Source organism: Tympanuchus pallidicinctus, unplaced genomic scaffold (genome assembly GCF_026119805.1).
Source record: "Tympanuchus pallidicinctus isolate F22 unplaced genomic scaffold, pur_lepc_1.0 scaffold8, whole genome shotgun sequence".
Taxonomy (NCBI): Eukaryota; Metazoa; Chordata; class Aves; order Galliformes; family Phasianidae; genus Tympanuchus; species Tympanuchus pallidicinctus.
The window spans coordinates 1,609,897-1,632,607 of NW_026294802.1; the positions used below are offsets into that span (position 1 = coordinate 1,609,897).

The 22,711-nt window shown below is 40.6% G+C and overlaps 1 protein-coding gene across 7 annotated transcripts in view; it reads left to right on the plus strand.

Annotated features, from left to right (window-relative positions):
* The window catches only part of EPS8 (epidermal growth factor receptor pathway substrate 8), a 131,971-nt gene that overhangs the window by 36,973 nt on the left and 72,287 nt on the right, over positions 1–22,711 (plus strand). The window contains exon 1 of one of the 7 annotated variants that reach the window (XM_052667318.1): positions 5,910–5,930. The exons of 4 other annotated variants lie outside the window; for them this stretch is intronic. The gene's annotated coding sequence lies outside the window, so the exon portion shown is untranslated. Of the gene's footprint in view, positions 1–5,909; positions 5,931–8,789; positions 9,007–9,358; positions 9,501–22,711 lie in introns of those variants that run through there. 2 more of the 7 variants (XM_052667315.1, XM_052667313.1) reach the window with 2 other exon arrangements.

Here is a 22,711-nt window from a genome sequence, read left to right on the forward strand (position 1 = left end):
CAGTTGTAGGTTGTATAAACTAATGGGCAGATGTACCACAATTAGCTTTCCAGAAGCTGCATGTGGTGCTTGCTGCCTGTTGTTTAATCCTGACCCTTTGATGAATGTTTATCACGTGCTCTTTTGGGGCAGATGAGTGTTCTTCTAGAGGAGCAATTTAAGAGGAAGAGGCTTATGCAAATCAGCAAAAGGGAGACAATGCTTCTTCTTTGCCCCTGCATGCATGCACCATTTCTTATTTTCGTCTGGATTTAGAAGAGTCCGAAGCATGTCAGCTGAGGCTGCTTTGCAAAATGCATTTGCTGCGACATTTGAGAGCAATTAATGATCATTCACTAACTCATAATGGTCATCCACTGTTCTCATAACTGTATGTAAAAGCTTCAGTCCATAATAATGGTATTAGTAAGTTGCATAGTGTGTATGAAACCCAGCTTGGACTGCAGCCCATTGGTCTTATGTGCAGATAACTTCTGATGTCTTGTTTCTGCTCTGTTTCTTCCTCACCCAGATTATAAAGGGAGGATTGAGCTTGTGCTGTGGCATGTGAACAGTTGTTTGGAAAAGCCTTTGTTGCCAGCAGAAGCTTATTCACCACAAAACGCCACATGTTTAGCAGAGTATATATATATATATATATATATATTTGTATCATTTCACTTTAGGAGGGACAACCTCTTTTCTCACTGAAAAAACTCCTGTTTTGTAGTATGAAGGCCGTACAGTATTCCTAGGCTCAGGTCTGTGATCTCCAGCTGCTGGGTGTATCTTCCAGCAGAGCTGAGTGAATGTTGCCCAGTGACAGACTCACGCTCACAGGAGGCCTCATGTGGTGTGTTAAATCTGGAGATTCTGGTACGAGCTCCTTGTTCTCTATTTCACCATTGCAGTCTCTGAGCTTCACTGGACAATGATGCAGCTGCCTCGCTGCCGCATCCTTAGGGGAAGCGCCAAATCAGCGCTTTAATTAACACTAAATTCAGCACTGGCAGAAGTATAGAGAGGGAACAACAACAACAAAAAAAAGCCAACAAAATAACATCAATACAACAAAACTCTCAGGCTGGTTTGTAAGTGCGTATTTTGTCAGTTGATGTTGGATCATCATACTGTTAGGTGTTGCAGTATTTTTGAAATGAAGTGTCCCTTGTCATACGTTGCAAGAAGAATCTTGCAACTTCTTTTTCAATACAGAGAAAAGGGCACTCTGTATGGCAGAGCTTCTTACTGCCGAACACCTGATAAATTCTGATGATTTTCTGTTTTCTAGATGAAGACTCATTAATGTGTTCCGCATGGAGATGGTGTGAATTGCACACTGAGTGAAGAGATTGATTGATGTTGGCTTATGCTAAGAAAATATGGCTGGCAGAAGGAGTCAATACATGCTCTTTTATTTTTCCTTGAAGTGTATTGTTTCTCCTGCCTGTGTTTAATCAGAGAACTTAGTTGGGGAATGCAATTGCTTTGGAGCTGACAATATCTTGTTATCTTCCTTTAAAATACTTAGTGGTGTGAAAATACAGTCATTAAGATCTGGCACTCATTTGAACGCCCACTTTGGATTATAAACATTAAGTATCTGCAAATTAGCTGCAGGCAAAGAGCAAGCATTCAGTCCTTCACCATTTAACCTAGCAAGGAGTACAAGCTGTGCACCAGTCAGCTAGTGAAAGACTTGATTCTGCAAGCCTGTGGACAAATAGATGTCCTTCCATATAGCCAGTGAGCAGGAGCAGCTAAGAAAAGCCTTCCTGAGCAAACTGGTGGGGCTAGCTGGGTGCAGCATTGCTCGTAGAGGGCTGCTGGCAGTTCTGGAGAACCTACTACCTTCTGACTTTGGCTTTTCAGACTTCACAAGCTGGGCCTGAATGGAGGGATTTGGGAGGACAGGAGAGAGGAAAACTCTTTCCCTTGCTGCTTAAAAGTGTGGGGTTAAACACAGCATTTTTCTGCAACATGGAAAGACATAGGCAGGGTATGCTGAGCCTGCTGGGTGGGTATTTGGAGAGGCAGCAGAACTGTCTGAGAGGATTAGGAATGAAATGCCTTGATATGTTGTCTAGACTGTACTGATAAATAGGATGAAGTGTTGGTTTTTATTTGTTTATGTTGCTTCTGTTCCATAGGCTTTTACAACTGTTTCTAAAAATAAAGTAAAATTTAAAAAATCAGTATTTTAGCACTGTGATATGCCTTAAGTGGAAATGCTGATTGGTGCTTATGTCTTCTGTATCATTAGTTTCTCATGTGTGTGATGAACAATGGATTTTTGTCAGTATCTGTGACTGAGTGTATAATTTTTACATCTCTGAGGTGAATTAGTAACATGAGCAACATCATTAGTGCTGTGTGAAAGTTTCTTCTGCATTATACTGTCCTTGAATAGTTGCAAATAAAATTACGGCACCTGGTTTAATTTTTATCAGTTATGCAGGGCTATTTTGTTCCTGGCAAATAAGGTACAGGCAGTACGATCTGACGAGTTTTGTTATCTCTGTTAATTGTTGCAGTACTTGACGAAGGTTTGAAACAGCAATGGTTGATCTGATAGAGATAGGAGAGCAAAATGTTGAAACTGCTGGCAACTCAATTGTCATGTAGTACAATCTTAGTAGATAATCTGATGGCTTATCATGGTGCCTCAATTTATACTGTAACTATTACAAGCCACAATGGAAGGAAGTAGAAATTTCTTCCATTTTATTTATGTATTTCTAAATGCTAGGTGAAAGAACTGTTAGCATGTAGAATATGTAAAACTCAGTGTGTTTGTATATCTGCTGTTGCCAGTATCTTTACCTGTAGGATTTCTTCTTAATGCAGGCTATAACTTGGTTTCCTAGGAGAATTTACCATTTACCTTTTTTTTTTTTTTCCTCCCCTCTTTTCATTTGGCAATGCTTTGGTAAGCAGAGTTTCTTAGTATTTTGTACTGAATCTGGGAAGATGTGTTTAGAGGAAAAAAGGTCTTAAAACCTGCTCTTTGTTATTTATTCATGTACAATTTTCCCTGAAAGCACTCCAGTGTCCTCTGTAACCATATAGTAGTCTGTCATCTACCATTAAAAACAGGGTTACAAGGAGCAGTGAGATAAAGGATACATTCATAAGTACCCAAAATTAAATACTAAATGTACATTAAGATGATTTACTTTCATCTTCACTAGTGGTGTGATAAAGTTGCACTATGTGAGATATCACTGGGTAATATGAAATGAGAACAGTGCTTTTTAGGGTGATTTTTTTGCTAGAATGACTTTGACCTGAATCAGCTAAGTATTGAGCCGTAGCTGTACATGCTTGCAATACTCCTCTCCTTGCAGTTGCTCATCCAGAGATACAAACTACTCAGGAAGACAGGGCACGGGTGGGTGAATCATACATCGTGATTTCACAGAATAGCTGTTTTCCTGCTGGCATAATTTAAATTTCACTTCTCTGTTGCACTGTGGTTACATCAAAGTAAGCCTGCAGCTCTGGCTTCTGTGGCTGCTCAGTTTGAAGCTGAGTATGTGGCAAGGCACTATGCTTATTACCAAGCTCCTAATATCATCTGATTTTGTCCCTTTCAGTGTCCTTTCCGTGGTTGAACTAAGAACCTTTGCCACCATAAGTCTTAACATCAGACATGCAATGCATGATGCATAACGTGGTGCTTTGTCTGTGCTTTGTCTTCTGGAACTGAAAAGCATTTAATGCAAGGGAAAACTGTTGTCTTTGTGGACCACATCCTGATAAGTAGAGGTCTAATTCAGATGACATCCTAGTCATAAGATCCTATCGAATTGCACTGAGTGGAATTATGTGCTCGTGAGATCCTGGGAGCATGTGAACTTCAACTCCTGTCTACTTGAGGGAGGTGATCCTCTCCCTCTACTCTTCCCTAGTGAGGCCACATCTGCAGTACTGTGTCCAGTTCTGGGCTCCTCAGTTCAGAAAATACAGAGATCTTCTCCAGTAGAGGGCCACAAAGATGATTAGAGGACTGGACCATTTCTTTATAAGGGAAGGCTGAGAAACCTGGGACTGTTCAGTGTGGAGATTATCTAAAGTGAGGAAGTCAAATGGATGGGACCAGGCTCCTTTCAGTGGTGTACAGTGACGGGACAGGGGGCACTGGGCACAAATTGAGCACAGGAAGTTCCATACAAACATGCAAATGAAATTCTTCACTCTGTGGATGACAGCACTGGAGCAGGCTGCCCAGAAAGGTTGTGATGTATCCTTCTCTGCACACTTTCCTGTGTAACCAGCTGTAGGGAACCTGCTTTAGCAGGGGGTTGGACTTGATGATATCTTGAAATTCCTTCCAACCTCTGTGATTCTTTGTGCAGCTGGTTACACTAGTGATTAATATAATAGAGGTGAAATGCAGAAAAATATGGTCTGTAGAGCAAATAAGGAAAAACAAACTCCTTCTGAGAAAAGCAAGAGTAAAGTTCAGAGTGCTGGCAAGGCACTCCTACACCTGCACAGTTTTATAGCAGTCATCTATAAACCCTGGTTGAAGATTTTCATTTTTTAAACAGAGAAGTATGCTTCAGTTTTCATGCTGATCCCTCACTGATTTCAGAAGGTAGTTTCTCTGCCTGATATTTTTAGTAAATGTCACAGAGGTCAACCACTTTATGATGTGGTCAGTTATCAACTATTGGCTGCTAGCAGATAGAAAATATTAAAGCAAATTGATCCAACCCTTGAATTGCTGTGGTTGTATGTTGCAAGGGTGATCTCACAGAATCATAGAATCATAGAATGGCCTGGGTTGAAAATGACCACAGTCATCATCTAGTTTCAACCCCCCTGCTGCGTGCAGGGTCGCCAACCACCAGACCAGGCTGCCCAGAGCCACATCCAGCCTGGCCTTGAATGCCTCCAAGCATTCACAACTCCTTGGGCAACCTGTTCCAGTGTGTCACCACCCTCTGTGTGAAAAACTTCCTCCTAGTATCTAACCTAAACCTTCCCTGTCTTAGTTTAGAACCATTCCCCCTTCTCCTATCCCATCCCATCCCATCCTATCCCATTGTGTCCTATCCTGTCCTGTCCTGTCCTGTCCTGTCCTATCCTATCCTATCCTATCCACCCTTGTAAACAGTCATTCATTCCCCCTCCTGTTTATATGCTTCCTATGCCATAGTTTTTTCTCATTTAAGTAAAGCTGTTGACTTTTCCTTTTTGTGTGGGAGAATTTTTTGTGTAGTTGTTACTAGTATTTTCTGTGTGTATATAAAAAAACCCCACAGGTGCTAAACTGTTACATCTTCTTGTTTGGAGATGACTCAAAGAAATTCAGATTAGAACTCTTTCTACTTAGTTGTTACTGTTAATCACATTGTCTTAAATACAAAGCAAAACACTTTTCTATTGTGGGTATATTTAGAAAAGCATTTTCTGATTTTAAACAAGTTCATTGTTTAATGATTGCATTATATAAATAATTGGAAAAAATATCCCTCAGTTCTATCATTGAAGGTGTTTAAAGTGACACTCTCATCTTCACACACACAGATATATTTTTTCCCAATACTTTAAAAAGCATGTTTATCAGAAAATCCTTAATTTGTTATTGGTATGGCAAATACAGTTACTCAAGCAGCTGTAAACTACAGTCCCCTTCCCCTGCTCCCTCCCTCTGCTTAGTTCCTTCTTTCTGCACTTCTGCATGCTCCATCTGTGTGCATGTGTGGGATCACTCTCTCCACTATCTCTTCCTTGGGCTCATTTCCGTTCTTTGCTGGCAAAGAAACTCATTACTGAATCAGCAAAATCAGCCAAATCTTCCAGGCACTGCTTATAGCTTGTTTTGAAGATTATGTGAAGTAGGAGGAGTCCTTGAAATCAATCTATTGCTGTTCTGACACTTCACCTTTGGTTTGAACAGCTGCTGTCTGCTCTGGGCTTTTCCTCAAAATTGCTCGTGTGAGGTCAGTAGTTTGCAAGCTTTTTTTAACCAGCCCTTTTGTCTCCTGGAGTTGTACCTAGAACCTGGGTTGCCTGGCAAAACCGGGCTTTGGATATGTGCGTCTCATGTTTCTTTCATTTCCAAGGAATGCTCAGCCTGTTGCTTGGTGCTCTGAATGGCTCCATACATGGGTGTTACGTGGCGCGATTGCTACTGAAATAACAGAGCAGGACCCTGTGCCGTAGGCAGTAACAGTGAGATGAACTTTGTGATACATAGGAAGCTGCAGGGATTATGCTCTTAATACTTCTGCAAATCTCTGTAGAAAATCTCTTTGACAAGCTGAGTGGGGGTTTAATGGGTATGGCTGAAATGCTAAGGGATGCCAGCTTGAAACAGGAGTGACTTCATGGGCACAGTTTGCACTGTCAGCTGTGTTCCAGTGCATGTGCATAGGGATTTTTCAAAGCAGTCTGGAAAATGTTGCATTCATTTCAATAGGAATTCTGCTTTCAGTCCTGCTGGGGGGGCAGACTATTCTTAAGAGTTGCATTCTTACAAAAAGATGATAAGTTAGTGCACACGTGTGCCTATTATTTGTGTTATCAACAGCAGAATAAAACTGACCTTGGTCTTAGGGCTTTTCAGATGACTGCCTTAATTGCCTAGATTCTTGCCTTGTAAAACTAAGTTCTTTGCTTTGAAACATGCAGTGATTTAAAGTTTTGTTAATGCTAAATTCATGATTCCTTCAGATAAACTACTGTTGCCTTTTTGAGAAGCCATGCTTTTCTTCTCCTCTTCCCTTTTATAATGGTATTCACAATTGTAAGATTACAACACAGTGAATAGATGTTACGCAGAAACAAGGTAAATGTTTACTTATTAAGTAAAGGAACTCTTGGTTAACACCCTCAGAAAACTCAGTGAGGCACTTCACACAATAACTAACTCATAAGAAGAAGGCAATTTTGCTGATATGCAAAGTTCTTTTTCATTCAGGGAAGAAGTCAAGCAGCATCTCCAGTATCAGTGACTTCTGACTGTATGTTTAAAGTATTTTTATTTGAGGTGGAGCTCTGAAAGAACCTATTATTAGCTATGAAATAATTCATTATTTGCTATTTTGGAATCAATTATCACTGGTCAAAGTATGTAACAAAAAATGGATACGTGTCGTACACTTGATAATACCTGACCGTTTAGCCCTTTGACCGTATATAGCTTATTGGCAGTGAAGTGTCTTACAAAATATGACTCTGGGAGAGCTTAAAGCATTTCACTTTTCAGATGACAAAAATGTAAGCTGTGAGTACACAGCCTTAATCCTAACGATTTCCTTTTTAATTGCTTGGATTTTTTTTCCCCAAATTGATAAAGCGTGTTGCTTCTAACATTTTTCAGCAAATAGTAGAGGCTTGACAGTGATGTGTAGACTTTCAAGCAGGTGCTACAGTAGATGACTCTTTTTCTTGTTTCTATCAAAGGAAAGAGCTTGACTGAAATCTGACCTAGTTATATATATATGTATATATATTATGGTGGCTACATGATTTGGATGCAAACTGAGTTTGTTTTGGAATAATGAAGAGTTCCCTTTTTGAGTGCGACACAAAATAAAACGCTTTTGTACTGAATTTCACCCTGTGTTGTCCTAACCATTGGTAGAGGAGCTCAAATGCCAGCCTGTGGTGAGAACAAGCAGGAGCAATCCTGCTTTTACAGGTTGGGAAAATGAGATGCAGAGATATGAATTAGAGAGGGTCTACTGTGAATCCAGCACGGAAGAGAAAAATGAGACATTTTTCTAGAGCTATGGTTAATTTAATTAATTTATTTATTTTTCAAAGAGGAATGAGGATTTTTTTTCATTATGGGGCTGATGTGTGTATGTGGGACTGGGGCACCTCTCAGGTAGTACTGTTGCCTTTGGTCTAGAAGTTCTGAAGTAATGGCTGCACTTTTGTTCATCTGTGTCTATGGCACACACGACACTTAACTGTCGTAGGAGCAACTTTCTCTTCCTCTGGGAGCAAGTGTCTGGGGTATTGACAGGGAAGTAAGAAGGAGTAGAGCTTTATCTCTGTGGGGTTTTGAGTGAGCCTAACAGACCTTTCAAATATTTTCCTGTTGACTTAGTGAAGTCACTGGTTTCAGCTGTAAACTTTTCTTAAGAATTAGGTCTGTCAGTAGGCACTGAAGATAGATATGAATTTGGGAGGAGGGGTGAGTAGCTCTTTTCAGGAGGGCCTGTGTAGCCATAGGTATGAACTTCCTGGAACTAGAGAGGAAGGGTTTGAGTGGGTGTGGGACCATGTCAGGGCCATGTTCTTGCAGCAACCTTGTGCAGCATTTCCCTCATTCATTTCTTTGAGTCTTTCTGCACTCATTGCAGCGCACCAATCCTCCCTGAGGAGCCAGGAGGTACAACATGAGGTTGTAGCCAGCTTTGTTTCTCCTGCAGAGAAGGAAAGGGATAAAATACCGCAGACACATCATTGCTACCCAGAAGGAGTGCAGGAGAAATGTGGAGGACACAGAGGTGCTGTGCTGGTTACAAGGGCTCAGTCTTATGACACAAGGCCTCAGGTGCTCTCTCTTCCCATCCTTTGCAGATTGCTTAGCTTCATTTTGCTGTGTCCGTGAAACATGACTTTGATCCCAAGAATTTCTTTGTGTTTCAGTTACAGAACCTGTTGACTTTCACCTATCCCTTTGGCATAATCAGCCAACACACTTTGTCACCTACTATCTGCATTGTTAATTTGAGCTGAGAGAAACAAACAAAGCACTTTTTTTTTTTTTTCTCATGCTGTCATTTGAAACCCTGCAACGCTTGCAAGGCAGAGTGTTTTGCATCTATCTGAGCTTCCTAAACGTGGTGCCGAGGACCAGCAACTCCTGGCACAGGGCAGAAACACGGTGAGTCAGGACTCATCTTGTGGTTCCAAGCTGGCAGCTCGCCCAGTCATCTACCGCAACGTCACTTAGGAAGAGGATCAGGGGCTTAAAAGTAGGAAGCAGACAGCAGCCCATCCCATAGTGACAAGGAAGGGGCTCCTTGTCCTACAGCAGGAAGTAAGTTGCAGTGGATCCAGGTATGTTGCCTTTTGATTAACTCTTGTTCCTTTTGTTTTCCAGTAAGTTCTTTTTTTTTTTTTCTTTCTTTCTTTATCAGTACATTCTTGAGCAATATGAAAGACTTAAGTCCAAGGTAACTTATGCCAACTTGTTCAGTATCTATTTTGCTGTATTCCAATAATAGAAACTCTCTCCAGATTTTATAAACACTATGATCTAGGGCACTGGAGAGAGGATTATGGCTGCATCCACCTATCTGTAATCATGCCTTCTTTGATTGGGTTGTTTTGGTTCTGAGAAAGTTGAAAGTCACGGTGTGTGTTTGTTTAAGATCTCCTGTTGAACTCTGAGGGCTATACCCTCACTGCTCACAGTGGAGGAAACACTGGTGTGAATCTGATAAAGCTGCCAGCTGTAACTTTGTTGTCACACAACTGAATTGCCAAAGAAAACAGCAAGAAATGTTGCCTTGGACAAATCAGAGAAAATCGTGTTCAGCATTGGAGAAGTGGTAGGTGGGGCAGCTTTGTTTTGTTACTTGTAGAAAGAGGTTCAGGTTTTGAGGCTGCCTTTGTGCTTGGTGGTGGCTGTCACCCGGCAGTGACTCACAGGTGAGAGCGTGGGGCCACACCTGTGCTGTCGCCTGCTTTGGTCCTGCTGATGGTGAAAACGGCAGCAGCCTGCTCTGGGTGCCAGGCCAGTGCCATGACTAACAAGGCTGTATGGATGGCAGACAGGCGGAGGGATGCTCCTATTTACTCACTCTCCTTTTTCTGGGAGACAGAGGTGAGCTGGGTAGAAACCTTTCACCACCTGGTATCAGCCTGCGAGAAATCAATGGAGCCAGCTGGGCTCTATTACTTCTCCACTGTTACGATGATAGCCCTTGTATAGTAGTCATTTTAGATTTTTTTTCTTTCTTTCTTTTTTTTCCTGAGTACATTTTGACCAATTTCACTTCTTAGTTTGTGAGAAGCAGTGCTCTTGGTCTTCAGTTGTCAGTGTGCTGTTGGATATTAATGTTTGACCTTTAGAATTAGTCATGTAATTAAGGAGTGGTTTGACCGCATATTCCATGTTTATAAAAATTGCTAAGAAATAACTTAGTGAGTAATAATGGTGCTAACTGCCTTCGGTCTGTAGTCCTGGTGCTTGCACAAGCAGCTGTAACTTTTTCCTCTCCAGTGTTCAGCCACCCCATTAAGGAACACTGTGATGCAGCAGAAGTGGCTCCCTTCTTGAACTGCTTGTAGTCAAAACCTGGTGCAGAAGAGAAAATTGAAAAGTTGCTTCATGGTCTCCTTTTCACTATGTGTTTTTTTTTCCAGTAGTTCATGTGATATTTAAAAAAAACATTGCTGTATTGTATACAGGCACATAAAGAATATTTTAAAAGTTTGAATTCTGAATTAAAAACTCAGTAACTATGAAATTTGAGGCTTTAATGGAAAAAGAGAGGCTGATTCTAATAAGAAATGTTTTAAATATGCAAACTGGGCTCTTCAGATTAAAGTTTAGTTCTTTTGATTTAAAGTTTTTTTTTTCCTTAAAATTTGTAAATTGGCCTGACTGTCCCCTCAATTTTTGGGGAAAAAAAACCTGTGCTTTGTCACCTTCCCCTGATATTGGCATTTCTGATTCTGCTTTATACAATTTGATATGTTTAATTTTCTCTTATATATGTCAATATTTTCTCTTACAATTTTTGTGTTAAATAGGATAAAGGATAAAGAATTGAATATTTTAGCATATTAGTAAATGTATTAATTAGCAAACAACACCGGTTGATGTTTTTGAGAGGGTTTTTAATTTTTTTTCTATGTAATTTTCAAATGCCCTTAATCTGTGGAGTGATGTGCTGTGCATACTGAGTCATGCAAAGGATTTCCAATTGCAGCTTCTCTCTCTTCTGATAGTGGATTCATGCCTTTTAGCATGAATTCATAGCAATAGTTGTGCATAGCTGACAGCGAGCAGCCTCGTGGCAATGATGACTACTTTGATGCAACACTGAGTGCTGTTCTGCCTGTGGAATACCCTGTACCTTAGTTTCCTATATGTCCCCTTCTCTGCAGCACTTGGTGTTCACCTTTTCCTTTCCTGAAAAAGAAAATGTCAAATCCTCTCTATTTTTAAAATATTTTATAGTTTCCTTTGGTGCAAAAGGAGAAATACTACTTAGAGTTCATCAGATTAAACTGCAGCAAAGCTACTGCTTACAACAGTCTGTTCTGAGATTTGTAGTGGTGTGCGATGTTGAATAATTCTCACTTCAAACTGAGGAAGCTTAAATTACTTTTAATGAGAATGAAGCAGCAAAGGCTGGATTTAATAATCAACTTGTTTTGTTTTAGTTACAAAACACTGAGGAAGAAAGGCTTTTGGTGATACTATCTGTAGGTCTGGAAAAGAACTGTCTGCTTTTGGAGATGCTTTCAAGTGGGTGTGCCAAAAGGATGCCAGTCCATGTTTTGCTTCTTCATTATGGGCATTTTTGTTCCAAAACAGTTTTGTTTGCAAAGACCAGTGAAGCACTAAGATTTACCAGAGCAAATATTTCATCAGTTATACCTGGTCTTCTGTTACAACTTGTTTTAATAAAATGTCTGTATTAGGTATTTGTTGCATTCCAAAGTATCCCAGTAAAAGTGAAAAAGGTAATATTGTACCTTTACAATACGCAATAAAGAAACAGATTATTTCACAGAATCCTTCAGGGATGTGGTTGGGATTCATTGGTTTTACAGCCCCCTAAAATGGAGTGTTTATAGAGCATTTAATCTGGGTCTGCCATCCGTCTGCTCCTGCTTAGGTTTTTAAAAATCATGCCCTGTCACAGGTCACAGCAGTTACACCTCTACCATCAGCAACTTCTTCCTGCTTGAGCTTGTCAAGTGTCTGGAGTGCATCTAACTTCATGTAGTTAGTAGCTCCCAAAAACATATAAAGTGCCTAAAATGCATAGAACTGGTTGGAGAATTAAGCTATATTGTAATATAAAAAGAGAAAACCAGGGTAAGGGAGACATTTGGCAATTACACTGTGTAATTAATTGAGCTTGGAGGCAAAGCCTTTGTGTTGGGCTGCAGTCATTTAGCAGAGTTGGTTTATACTGAAACAGATGAGGAAAAATATGGGATGTAAAATAGTATATAAAAGAAGAAATGTTCATTTTTTTGACCCCTTGAATGGCAAACCTACGATCACAGGTCACGGTCACTTAACTGATTACTGCCACAGGCAGCGGTGGGCTAGCATTCCCCTCCCCACAGTACTTCCCTTCTTCCCGTTTGCCTTTGCTGTCTTTCAGTCTGCCAATTTTGCACAAGAGCCAGGATAGTGGGAACTGTATAAATGAAAGTGTGGAGTTGAAGGGAAAAGGAAAGGGACTGAGGAGGTCTGGCTCGCAGTAGTCTTTTTAGGAGTGGGATTGAGTGGAGATCCTTATGAATAAGGCTTCAACCTTAATGGTTTTTCTGTTTAAAATGCCACCTTTTTTTTTTTTTTTTTTTTCATTTATCAGTACCGGTTTTACAGTCACCAGATCTTTTCTCAGGAAAAACGGGGTATGCAAATTTAAGTTGTGATGAAAGGGGCATGGAGAAACACAAATAAATGCACCCTTTCTCCTCAGAGAACTTCCTTTTTTCTTCCATCTCTTTTTTTTTTTTTTTCTTCTTTTTTCTTTGCTCATAAAAAGAAACGGAAAGTCTGTCTTTTCTTCACATGGAGAGAACTCCTTTCAGCACTGTATCAAAGTGCAGTGTGCTGTTAATCACTTATGCGTTTTGAGTCGGAAGGGAAAAAACAGCCAGGTTGTTCACTTCTGCGCTCAGTCAAGGAGATAAATTTGATATGTGAGAGTGGATATTTTGGTTTTGTTTTTTATCCAAATCGGGAGGAAGGCAAACGTATTATAAGTTGGTGACAGCTCTAATGCCCAGATGTGAATACTTCAGTAATCATCATATCCTATAAATCTCAGACACCTGTCCAAACATCGGGGTTAGCCTAGAAAAATACTGTTATTTATTTAGCTACCTAAGTTGATAGTGTCTACTGAAATCCATGTTTGCAGCTGAGCTTAAATGCATTTTAATTCTGTTTGTACTAACCAATGCTTGAAAAATCTGGCACTGTCATACTGCTCGTGAATTAGAACACATAATTATTTTTTTAAATAAAAATACAAAATGAGGGTAGACCAGTGGATAAGTTGCACCAAGAAATGCTGAAGGCAAGGTTAAATGGGGCCCTGATTTAGTAGGTGGCAACTCTGCCCATGACAGGGGGGTTGGAATCAGGTGATCTTTATGGTGCCTTTCAACTGAAGACATTCCATCACTCTATGCTCCTATGGTAAGGACTTCACCAAGTGAACACGCACAATGCAATCTGTTTGCAGTGTCCAGAGTGCTTGTACATGCTCAGTGGTTATTCCCCCAGGCCGCTTCTTTGTCCAGAATGAATTAATTTTCAAAAGGTGTTGCTTTTCCCTCCTTGAAGATAGAAAATGCTTACATGAAACCTTCAGACTACCAAGGACATGTTTTTCTTGGGGAGCTGAAGACTCTTAAACTTTACAGCCCATTAGCAGAAGCTCCTCTGTAACGTACATATGAACCATGCTGTCCAGATGTGCGGCCCCTCCAGTCCCTTGCAGAGGTGTTGCCTAATCTCTGGAGGAAGCATCTGAAGGCCAGCTCATGGCAGTGATTCCTGGGTGAAGATGGGGAATGGAACTTCAGGACCAAAGGCAGTGTTTTTCAGTGCCTTCCTTTCTCTCTCATTCCATAGGGTACGGTAGGAATGTACTCAAATTCTTAGCTGCGTTAAGTAATGAAAGGCAAGAGTGTTCTGATGTTCCATCTTAACAAACACAAAGCCCAACAAAGCTTTACTCCCAGTCATTTTAGAAAGCAGAAAGTGGCTGTTGATTGCAAATGAAAGACTGAACAGGAGACTGAACAACTTTTAAAGTCCAGAGAGATAGAACTGCAGGGATTCTTACTCCATATGTGTCACATTCCTTCATCATCTTATTTTCACTTTTTTCTTCTCTTGCTCAACCCCTCCTTTGCCACAGAAATACAAAGAGCTGCCTAGAGAGTTGACACAGATGTAAAATGGGGTATGGAAGTAGAAGTGAAAAGTGAATCTGGAATGGACTGCCAAGGGAGGTGGTGGAGTCACCAACCCTGGGGGTGTTCAAGGAAAGGCTGGATGTTGTGTTGAGGGACATGGTTTAGTGGGAGCTATTGGGAATAGGTGAACGGTTGGAGTGGATGATCTTTTAGGTCTTTTCCAACCTTGGTGATTCTATGATTCTATGAAGTGATGATATCCTTAACACTTAACATGCTAGGTTGGCTGTGTGCTGAATTTGTAAGATTCAGGCTAAGTTACCTAGCTGGCACAATGAGCACCAGCACAACTGCCTAGGTAATTTGGTGCCCAGATATTGGTGTTTGTAGAACAGGACCAAAAATCTCCGTGCATGTTTGTGGAAATTGACCAGTTTGTGTAACATCTTCAGTGTGTTTCTTTATTGTACCATATGAATATATGATCAGAGTGGAGACAGTGAGCAAGCACAAAAGCTGATTACATGTTAGGTTGGTCTGCCAGGTATAGAGAAGAGCTCTCATTTAGTAGGTTGTGCTTGTCAAGCCCAAACAAGGGAACAGTCATGGAGGAAACATATGTTGATACACTCTGAAAGTCTGCTTCTCTGTCTTTCACGTGAGTCATAAGAACTGGCAACAACAACAACAAAAAATACTTTTCAGTGATTCCTTGTGAAACAAAAGGGAACCATGTGCTATTACTAGACTGTCAGGGATACACAGGAACATTTTCCCACAACCAACTTGACACCTGGCTGCTCACCAAGAACATGTGCTTGCAAAGTCTTGAGTGAGATACAGTAAAGCACAGCCTACCTCCTGGGGTGAAGGGTGTGCTACACTTAGTGATTTAGGAGGTATGAAAGAAATGAGAAGCAAAATGCTTCTGAAAGGTAGAATGTGGCAGCTGGAGATAATTCCTAACCTGTTCTGGGAGGGATGGGTGGTAGTGGTTGTCTCACACTTTGGTAAAGTGGTGTATTATACTTCACTAAAAACTTATTTTTAACCCTTTTCATGGAATTCATAGAATGGTATGTGAGTTACTGGAATTGTTTCTGAAGTGCATATATTTGGAGTCAAATGTGTGTATGTGTGTGTATGTTGCACAGGTACTATCTGTACATGTTAACAAACATGTTTAAAAACACTTTCTCCCGTAGCAGAGTAAGACATCCTATGCCTGTGATGGAATCAAGATGCATCAGAAGCATGCAGTCCTGTCATCTGTCCACTAATACTTTTCCTGGAACTCATGTTGCATATGAGCAGCCCAAACAGCTCCCTTTATTATCAGGCTGAAGAAGAGAAGATAGTAATAGTGATATGTAAGTGCAGGAAGTTAAGCCCATGGGGGAAGTGTATGCAGGAGAGGAGATCTCCCATCACCTAGCTTAAGTGGCAGCTTGAGTCATAAAAAGCCACACATTCGAGAGAACTTGGTTTAGATTATTTTGTTGTGTACTAAAAACTTGCCTGAAGGTTCATCCAAAAGGAGAGCAGCTCTTCTAATCTGCTTCTGCGGCATTTTAAGATTCCCGCAATGTAAGGAAAATGTTTTCTTGAATCTGAAATGTAGAAGGAACTGAAAGCTCTGACTGACAGCAATAACAAGAAACTTTTAGTGCTTCTCTGCTTCTCTGACCTAAGCTTTTGATTTGTTCCTTCGAGACATGAAGTGAAACGCATGGATGAATCGTGTGCACAAATGGAGAGTTCTTAATAATATGCAGATCTATCTATCTATATATCCATACAAATATGTGTATTTAAGAAATACTGCCTGCTAATTTGAACTCTGTGTCTGCTCAGTAAGATGAACAATGAAGTTTACTGCAGTTTTTGCTACTGCTATACTGAGCTTTGTATTAAGAAAAAAATATGGGACATGGAGTAGAAGGATCAGGCTTGATGTCATTATTTTTGGGTGGATGTTCTGAGAAAATTGCAGGGTGGCACAGGGTAGCACCACGGACTTTTTTATGGGACATTAAGAAAGTCTCAAATGCTTGCAGATGGAAATGTAGTGTATGCTACGTTACATTAAAGAGAAACAGCTTACTTTCCGGAGCTTCAAGTCAGATAATGTTAAGAAAATAATGGTGATGTGTTTTGTCTGCGCATTTTGGGTGGCTGTGGAAGCCAGTCTTCCTGCTTTACCACTTGTTTCTTCTTTAAGAGGCTTCCTCATCTCTCTGATATCTAGATTCCAAAGAGCAGGCAACACTGCTAGTTATTTATGCTAAGTATTGTCAAAATAAAATCCAAAATATTTTAAGTGCTCACTTTCAAGTGTATGTTTTCTGTCCTAATGTTCCTAATGGTTTCTAAGAAGTGGTAGCTTGCTAACTGCTCAGAACTTTTGTGACCTCTTTTCAATCATTTACTAATCCGTCTTGTAAAATATTATTTAGTCTCATTTCGATAAGATCACAAGGTGAAGTGGATTTTCTGGACTATAGTCTTGAGATGATGAGCTGCTATTTATGTATAATATACTTGTTGCATTTTTATTCTGTATATTATACATACAGCCTATACAGATGGTGTTCAAGTTTGAAGAGAAAACCACTTATTAAATCTTTTTATAACAGTGTGTGTGCTTACTGATTTGCTGCTCTAGTTTTTCGCCTTTAATAATGCTTGTAAACCTAGCATTTTATGAGGAGAAGCTGCAACCCTTGAATTGGAAATTGACTGTTTAAAAGTTGCTTTATGAGGCTAGAATTTCTGTTTGATTCTGGATTAAACACTGGCCAGTCTCGTAGACTGATCTCCCTTCTCAAGCATTTTCACCTCGTTAAGTTTGTGTAGAACAAAGCGTGCTCTGACACTGTCGCTTTATCACACTTCCTGTTACTGAGTGGTGCAGTAGGGACCATCCGGATGTATAATAAAAAATTAATGAAGAACTTAGCTTTATATGTGGAACAACAGCATTCAGTTTGCTTTGCTACAATAGCATTAACATCCTATTGCAAACAAGCATGAATGCAGTAGACCTTATTTATCTCACTAGTCAGCAGCAATCACTCTTGACCATGCACCAGAGCCAGATTTGCTGAGTGAGGAGATGCCTTTTTTATTCTGTTATTTATCAGAGCAGAACTGCTGCCTTTACTCTCAAAGCACTTTATTTATGTATTTTGAAGATTGCACTCTTGCAGAAGAAGTGAAGTGTAAACCCATTTGAGGAGAAACTGCATTCAGAAGAGTACTTCAAATCTGCTTTTAAAGGTTATTTCCCACTTTTTTTTTTCTTTGTTTCCCATTATTCAATATTTATCAAATAGATTCAAAGAAACTTGCTATTTGGTGAAGTTATTTGTATGCTCCCCTGGAGCTGTTGATAAAATGCCTGTGATAAAATACTAGTCAGCCTGTATAAAAGTAGGTTGCAGCAAGCTAGAGCAAAGCACAAAACCAGCATGAGCTGTTCAGATGCTTCATTTGTTTTCAACTTCATTATTTGTCTTTAAACATGTAAAATGTAATGACTTCAGTTTTATTCACCTTTCCCAAAGGGGGAAGAGGAAAGTCCAAAAAGGGGGACCCTGAGGAAAAGCAAGCAGGTCTCATTGGCAGGGCCTTGAACTAGGTTTGAAGAAAGAGCTGGGTAATAGTGAGCCTGCCCCGGGGAAAGTGAGAGACAGCTTAGGTTAGAGAGACAGGATGCTAGTGGAGGCCCTCAACCTGCTGTTCTGAGATGTGCTGGCAACACTGCAGCGCATCTGAAATCTAATGACATGAACCAGGGACCACTGAGGCAATAGGAGAAGACAGTAGGGAAACTCAAGTGAAGTACTTCAAAGGAATTAAGGAGTTATTCCCCAAGAAGGCACTAAGGCCATAAAAATATAGAAGATTGGTGAAGACCTACAAGATCATCCAGTCCACCTGGATCACCAATAGGTCTCACTAAACCATATCCCTCAACACAACATCTAAACATTCCTTGAACACCTTCAGGGTTGGTGATTCCACCAACCTTCCTCAGCAGTCCATTCCAGCACCTGAGCATTCTTTTGGAAAAGCAGTATTTCCCAACCTGAATCTCCCCTGGCGCAACTTGGGGCCATTTCCTCCAGTTCTATCACCAGTTACACAAGAGGCCAATCCCCAGCTCACTACAGCCTTCCTTCAAGTAGTTATAGAGAGTGATAAGATCATTCACCCCTGAGCCTCCTCCAGACTGAACAATCCCAGCTCCCTCAGCCACTCCTCATAAGGTCTGCACTCCAGACCCCTCATCAGATTCTCTGCCTTTCTCTCAACACACTCCAGGGCCTCAATGTCCTTCTTGTAGTGAGAGGCCCAAAACTAAACACAGTATTCGAGATGCAGCCTCACCAGTGCTGAGTACAGAGGGATAATCACTTCCCTGTTCCTGCTGGCAGCACTGTTTCTGATACAAGCCAGGATGCCATTGGCCTTCTTGGCCACCTGGGCACATTGCTGGCTCACGTTCAGCTGAGCATTGACCAATACCCCCAGGTCCATTTCCTCTACACCGTCTTCCAGCCACTCTGCCCCAAGTCTGTAGAGTTACCTGGGGTTGCTGTGGCCAAAGTGCAGGACTTGTTGAACTTCATCCCAGTGGCTTCAGCCCATCCACCCAGCCTGTCCAGGTCTCTCTGCAGGGCATCACTACCCTCAGGCAGATTGACACTTCCTGCCAACTTGGTGTCATCTGCAAGCTTACTGAAGGTGTTCTCAATGCCCTCGTCCAGATCATCAATAAAGGTATTAAAGAGGACAGGCCCCAGTATAGACCCTTGGGGAACACCACTCATGACTGGTCGCCAGCTGTATTTATCTCCATTTACCACCACTCTCTGGGCACAGACCTCCAGCCAGTTCTTTACCCAGCCATCTACCCAGCTGAAATGCCTCTATACCAACGCTCACAGCTTACGAAATAAGCTGGAGGAGTTGGAAGCCACCGTGCTTCTAGAAAACCATGACATAATTTCCATCACTGAAACCTGATGAGATGATTCCCGTGACTGGAATGTGGCTATTGATGGCTAAAAGCTGTTCAGAAAGGACAGATGATGAAGGAGGGGAAAAGGCAGGGATAGGTACCCTGTGAGGAGTATAAGGATACTGCTAGTCTGTTGTAGAGATAGAATCAGGAAGGCCAAGACCCAACTGGAAATGGACTTGGCAAGGGGTGCAAAGAGGAATTAAGAAAAGCTTCTAAAGATGTATCAGCCAGAATAGGAAAGCCCAAGAATGAGTATCCTCCTAGTGAGCATCACAGGCAAGCTGGTAACAACAGATCAAGAAGAAGGCAGAGGTACTCAATAACTTTTCTGCCTCAGACTTCACTGGCAACTGCTCTTCACGTGCTTGTCAAGCAGAATTTGGGGACTGGAGGAACAGTGTCCATCCTACCCCACTACAAACAAAGATCATGTTTGCAAACACCTTAGGGACGTGAACATCCATAAATTTATGAGTCCCAGTGAGATGCATCTCAGAGTCCTGAGGAAATTGGCTGATGTAGTCACCAAGCTACTCTCAGTGACATTTAAAAAGTCATGATGTTCAGGTGAGGTGTCTGGTGACTGGAGAAAAGGCAAGGTTGCACCAACTTTTAAGAAGGATATAAGGGACAACCCAGGGAACTACTGACCTATCAGCATCACCTCTGTGCTGGGGAAGACTGTGGAACAGACCCACCTGTAAGCTATGCTGGAGCACATGGAAGAGAAAGGTGATACAGGATAACTAGTGTGGTTTCACCAAGTACAAATCCTGCCTGATCAACCTAGTGGAGTTCTATGATGGCATAACTGCATCAGTGGATGAGGAAAGAGCCACTAATGTCATCTATCTGGACTTCAGTAAGGCTTTTCACATGGTCCCCTACATCCTTCTTTCCGAATTGGGAAGTTACAGATTTGACGGGTGGACTGTTTGATGAACAGTCAAACCCAGAGAGTGGTAATCAATGACTCAATGTCCAGATGGAGTTCAGTAATGAATGGTGTCCCTCAGGGGTCAGTACTGGAAAACTAAAGAAAGTACTAAAGTACAGTACTAAAGAAAGGGGAAAAATACAAATCAAAACTTATATGTGACCTGCAAAAGAATGAAAGGATTTCTAGTACTTTGCAAAGTGAAGAGTATGTGAGGCTTGAACTTTCCCCACCCTCTTCTTATTACCCTCTGTGAATTGCTTTGGTTAGCGTTGTATTTGTTTCATTTTTAGTTTGACAGTTTTGAGATTTTTGTGCTGTTGCTCACTTGATTTGCCAGAAGAGTTCTTGAAACTTCAACATCTTTTAAGTCATGAGACAATTTTAATAAACTTGGATTTCCTTCTGAAAGGTGAACTTAGTGCTTAAAATCAAATAGTGAAGAGTGTTTTAAACACTTTTTTCTCATCTACACTGGCTTTCTCCCACCTCTGTTGTCATTCAGCTGTTCTGCAGTGAGGAAAGGGGGAAGGAGGAATGTATTCAATTTGCTGGAAACTGCTATGGTCACTGGGGGTTGTAAACAATATGATTTGCTATAGTACCTGGAATTTGCTCAGAACCTTGCTGTTGTTGGTGAAGCAGTAGCTATCCAGTTTGCCCATATGGTCACAATATGTACAGCAAGACTTGTTCCTTTTTTGTTTTGTTTTGTTTTGTTTTTTTTAATACCTCCCAAATAGTTTGCTTTCAACACTATCCTGAGCTTTACAGGGTTTGTTCCTGCATGTGGGAATCATGACGAACTGTGGTGTAGGATGTTTGAACCATTAAGTAATGTGCAGCCTGCTGCACTTGGCATAGATGCTTACTGCAGTTTCACTGTGTAGGCAAAGCCAAGCATACCAGGGCATATTGAGGAGTTACAATTCTTATTTAAATATCTGTCTTTGAATACATATATATGTGTATGTGTGTGTATATGATATATATATATATGAATGTATATATATATATATTTACAAATACATGAATAAATCTATATGTGAATTACACTAATCCAAAATTATGACATCACTTTACAGCTTGACAGATTGTCTGTTCTAGATAGTAAACGTTCGTTCTGTGCTCTGTGCCAGAGGACAGAGTTGGTTGTAAACCAATTACTCTCCTCCCCAGCCCCATGGTGAGGCCTCCGTTAAAGGGACTGTATAAACAGCTGTGGCAAGGCTGTTGTGAATACAGATGTCTTCCTGAAGTGGGATCTCTGAGTCGCCAGGGACCATGCAGGCCGTATTTAATGGATTTACAAGAACTTCTCCATGCATCAGCCAACTGAGCTGTGCTTTTCTCCTCCAGAGAAATGCTCCTTTGACTTCTGACCCCAGTCCTTCCACCCATGTGCTGTCCACCTTTCTCCTCTGCTCCTGCAGCTTTCTGCCCTTATTCTACCTCCTTATCATCAGCCTGTTTGCCCAAACAAATTTCCTAAAATTCTATTGAACTGCGTATCATTCACAGGTTGGTAGCTGTACTCTAGCAAAGGTCTTTACTTCTGCTCTAAATCCTATTCAGATATGATGGGATGTAAGTGTGAGAAAAAGATGGGAGAGTTTATTTACTGGCACTCAGGAGTTAATTGTCAATCACTTTCTGACTGTACTATGGCTTGAGGAATTATAATGATTGTATTATAAAACAATTGTGATCGATACATCCAATTTTGATTGCATAATACAACTCATAGATCACATCCTGGGCAAACTTCGAAGCTGTTTTGAGTAGCAAGTTGGACTGGATGACCTCCAGAGGTCATTCCAAATGCTAAATATTCTGTAATATATACCAGGCCAATAAACGTAATGCATTTACAGAGTAGATGGTGCAAATCAAAGAATTCGTGAGTGTAGGAGAGTCAGGAAGAACAGGTGATTTACAAGCTGAAAGATAGAGGGGAGTTAAGCATGTGTCTTTCTTTTTCAACTTAAAACCCTTGTAGACTGATATTCTAAGGGTCACTGCTGTATATCTGATAGATCTCAGGAATAAAGGTCTATGGGTGTATCTTGAATGAATTTTGTTTAATATTCTTGTTCTTAACTCTCCTGAAAAGAGAGCAAGCTGCAATGTTTAGTGCTAAAGATATGGAAGTATTGTGTATGGGGGTAAAATCAGGTTAAAAAAAATAATAATAATTTGTAGCCTTTTTATCATCTGTGATAGCTCATTAACTTCTTGATATCCCTTTATGCCCATTTAAAAACAGCCCAGTAACAATATAGTGATCCCACTTATTCACTAGAATAAAACTTTCTACAAAAGATTTTATCTGAGTGATATGTCCATATTTTATTCATTTTGCAGTTGACTTGTTATGCTTTCGAATCACTGAACTTTCATTCTTCGTGAAACACATTATTTGTTTTGTTACTATTGTCACATGGCATAAGCATATCATTGCTTGTCTATAATGTTCATAAATGTTTGTGTTTTTATAGCTCAGTGTATATCAGATACTAGTAGATAGCATACTTTCTGTTGATTTTTTTTCCTTTTTTTTTTTCCATGAAGTAGATAAAGAATCATATACATTTGGAATTTGAATAGTAAGTAAAAATCTAACATGGTACAAATACTGGACTGAAAGTGAAATCAACCCAGTTCTGGGATGT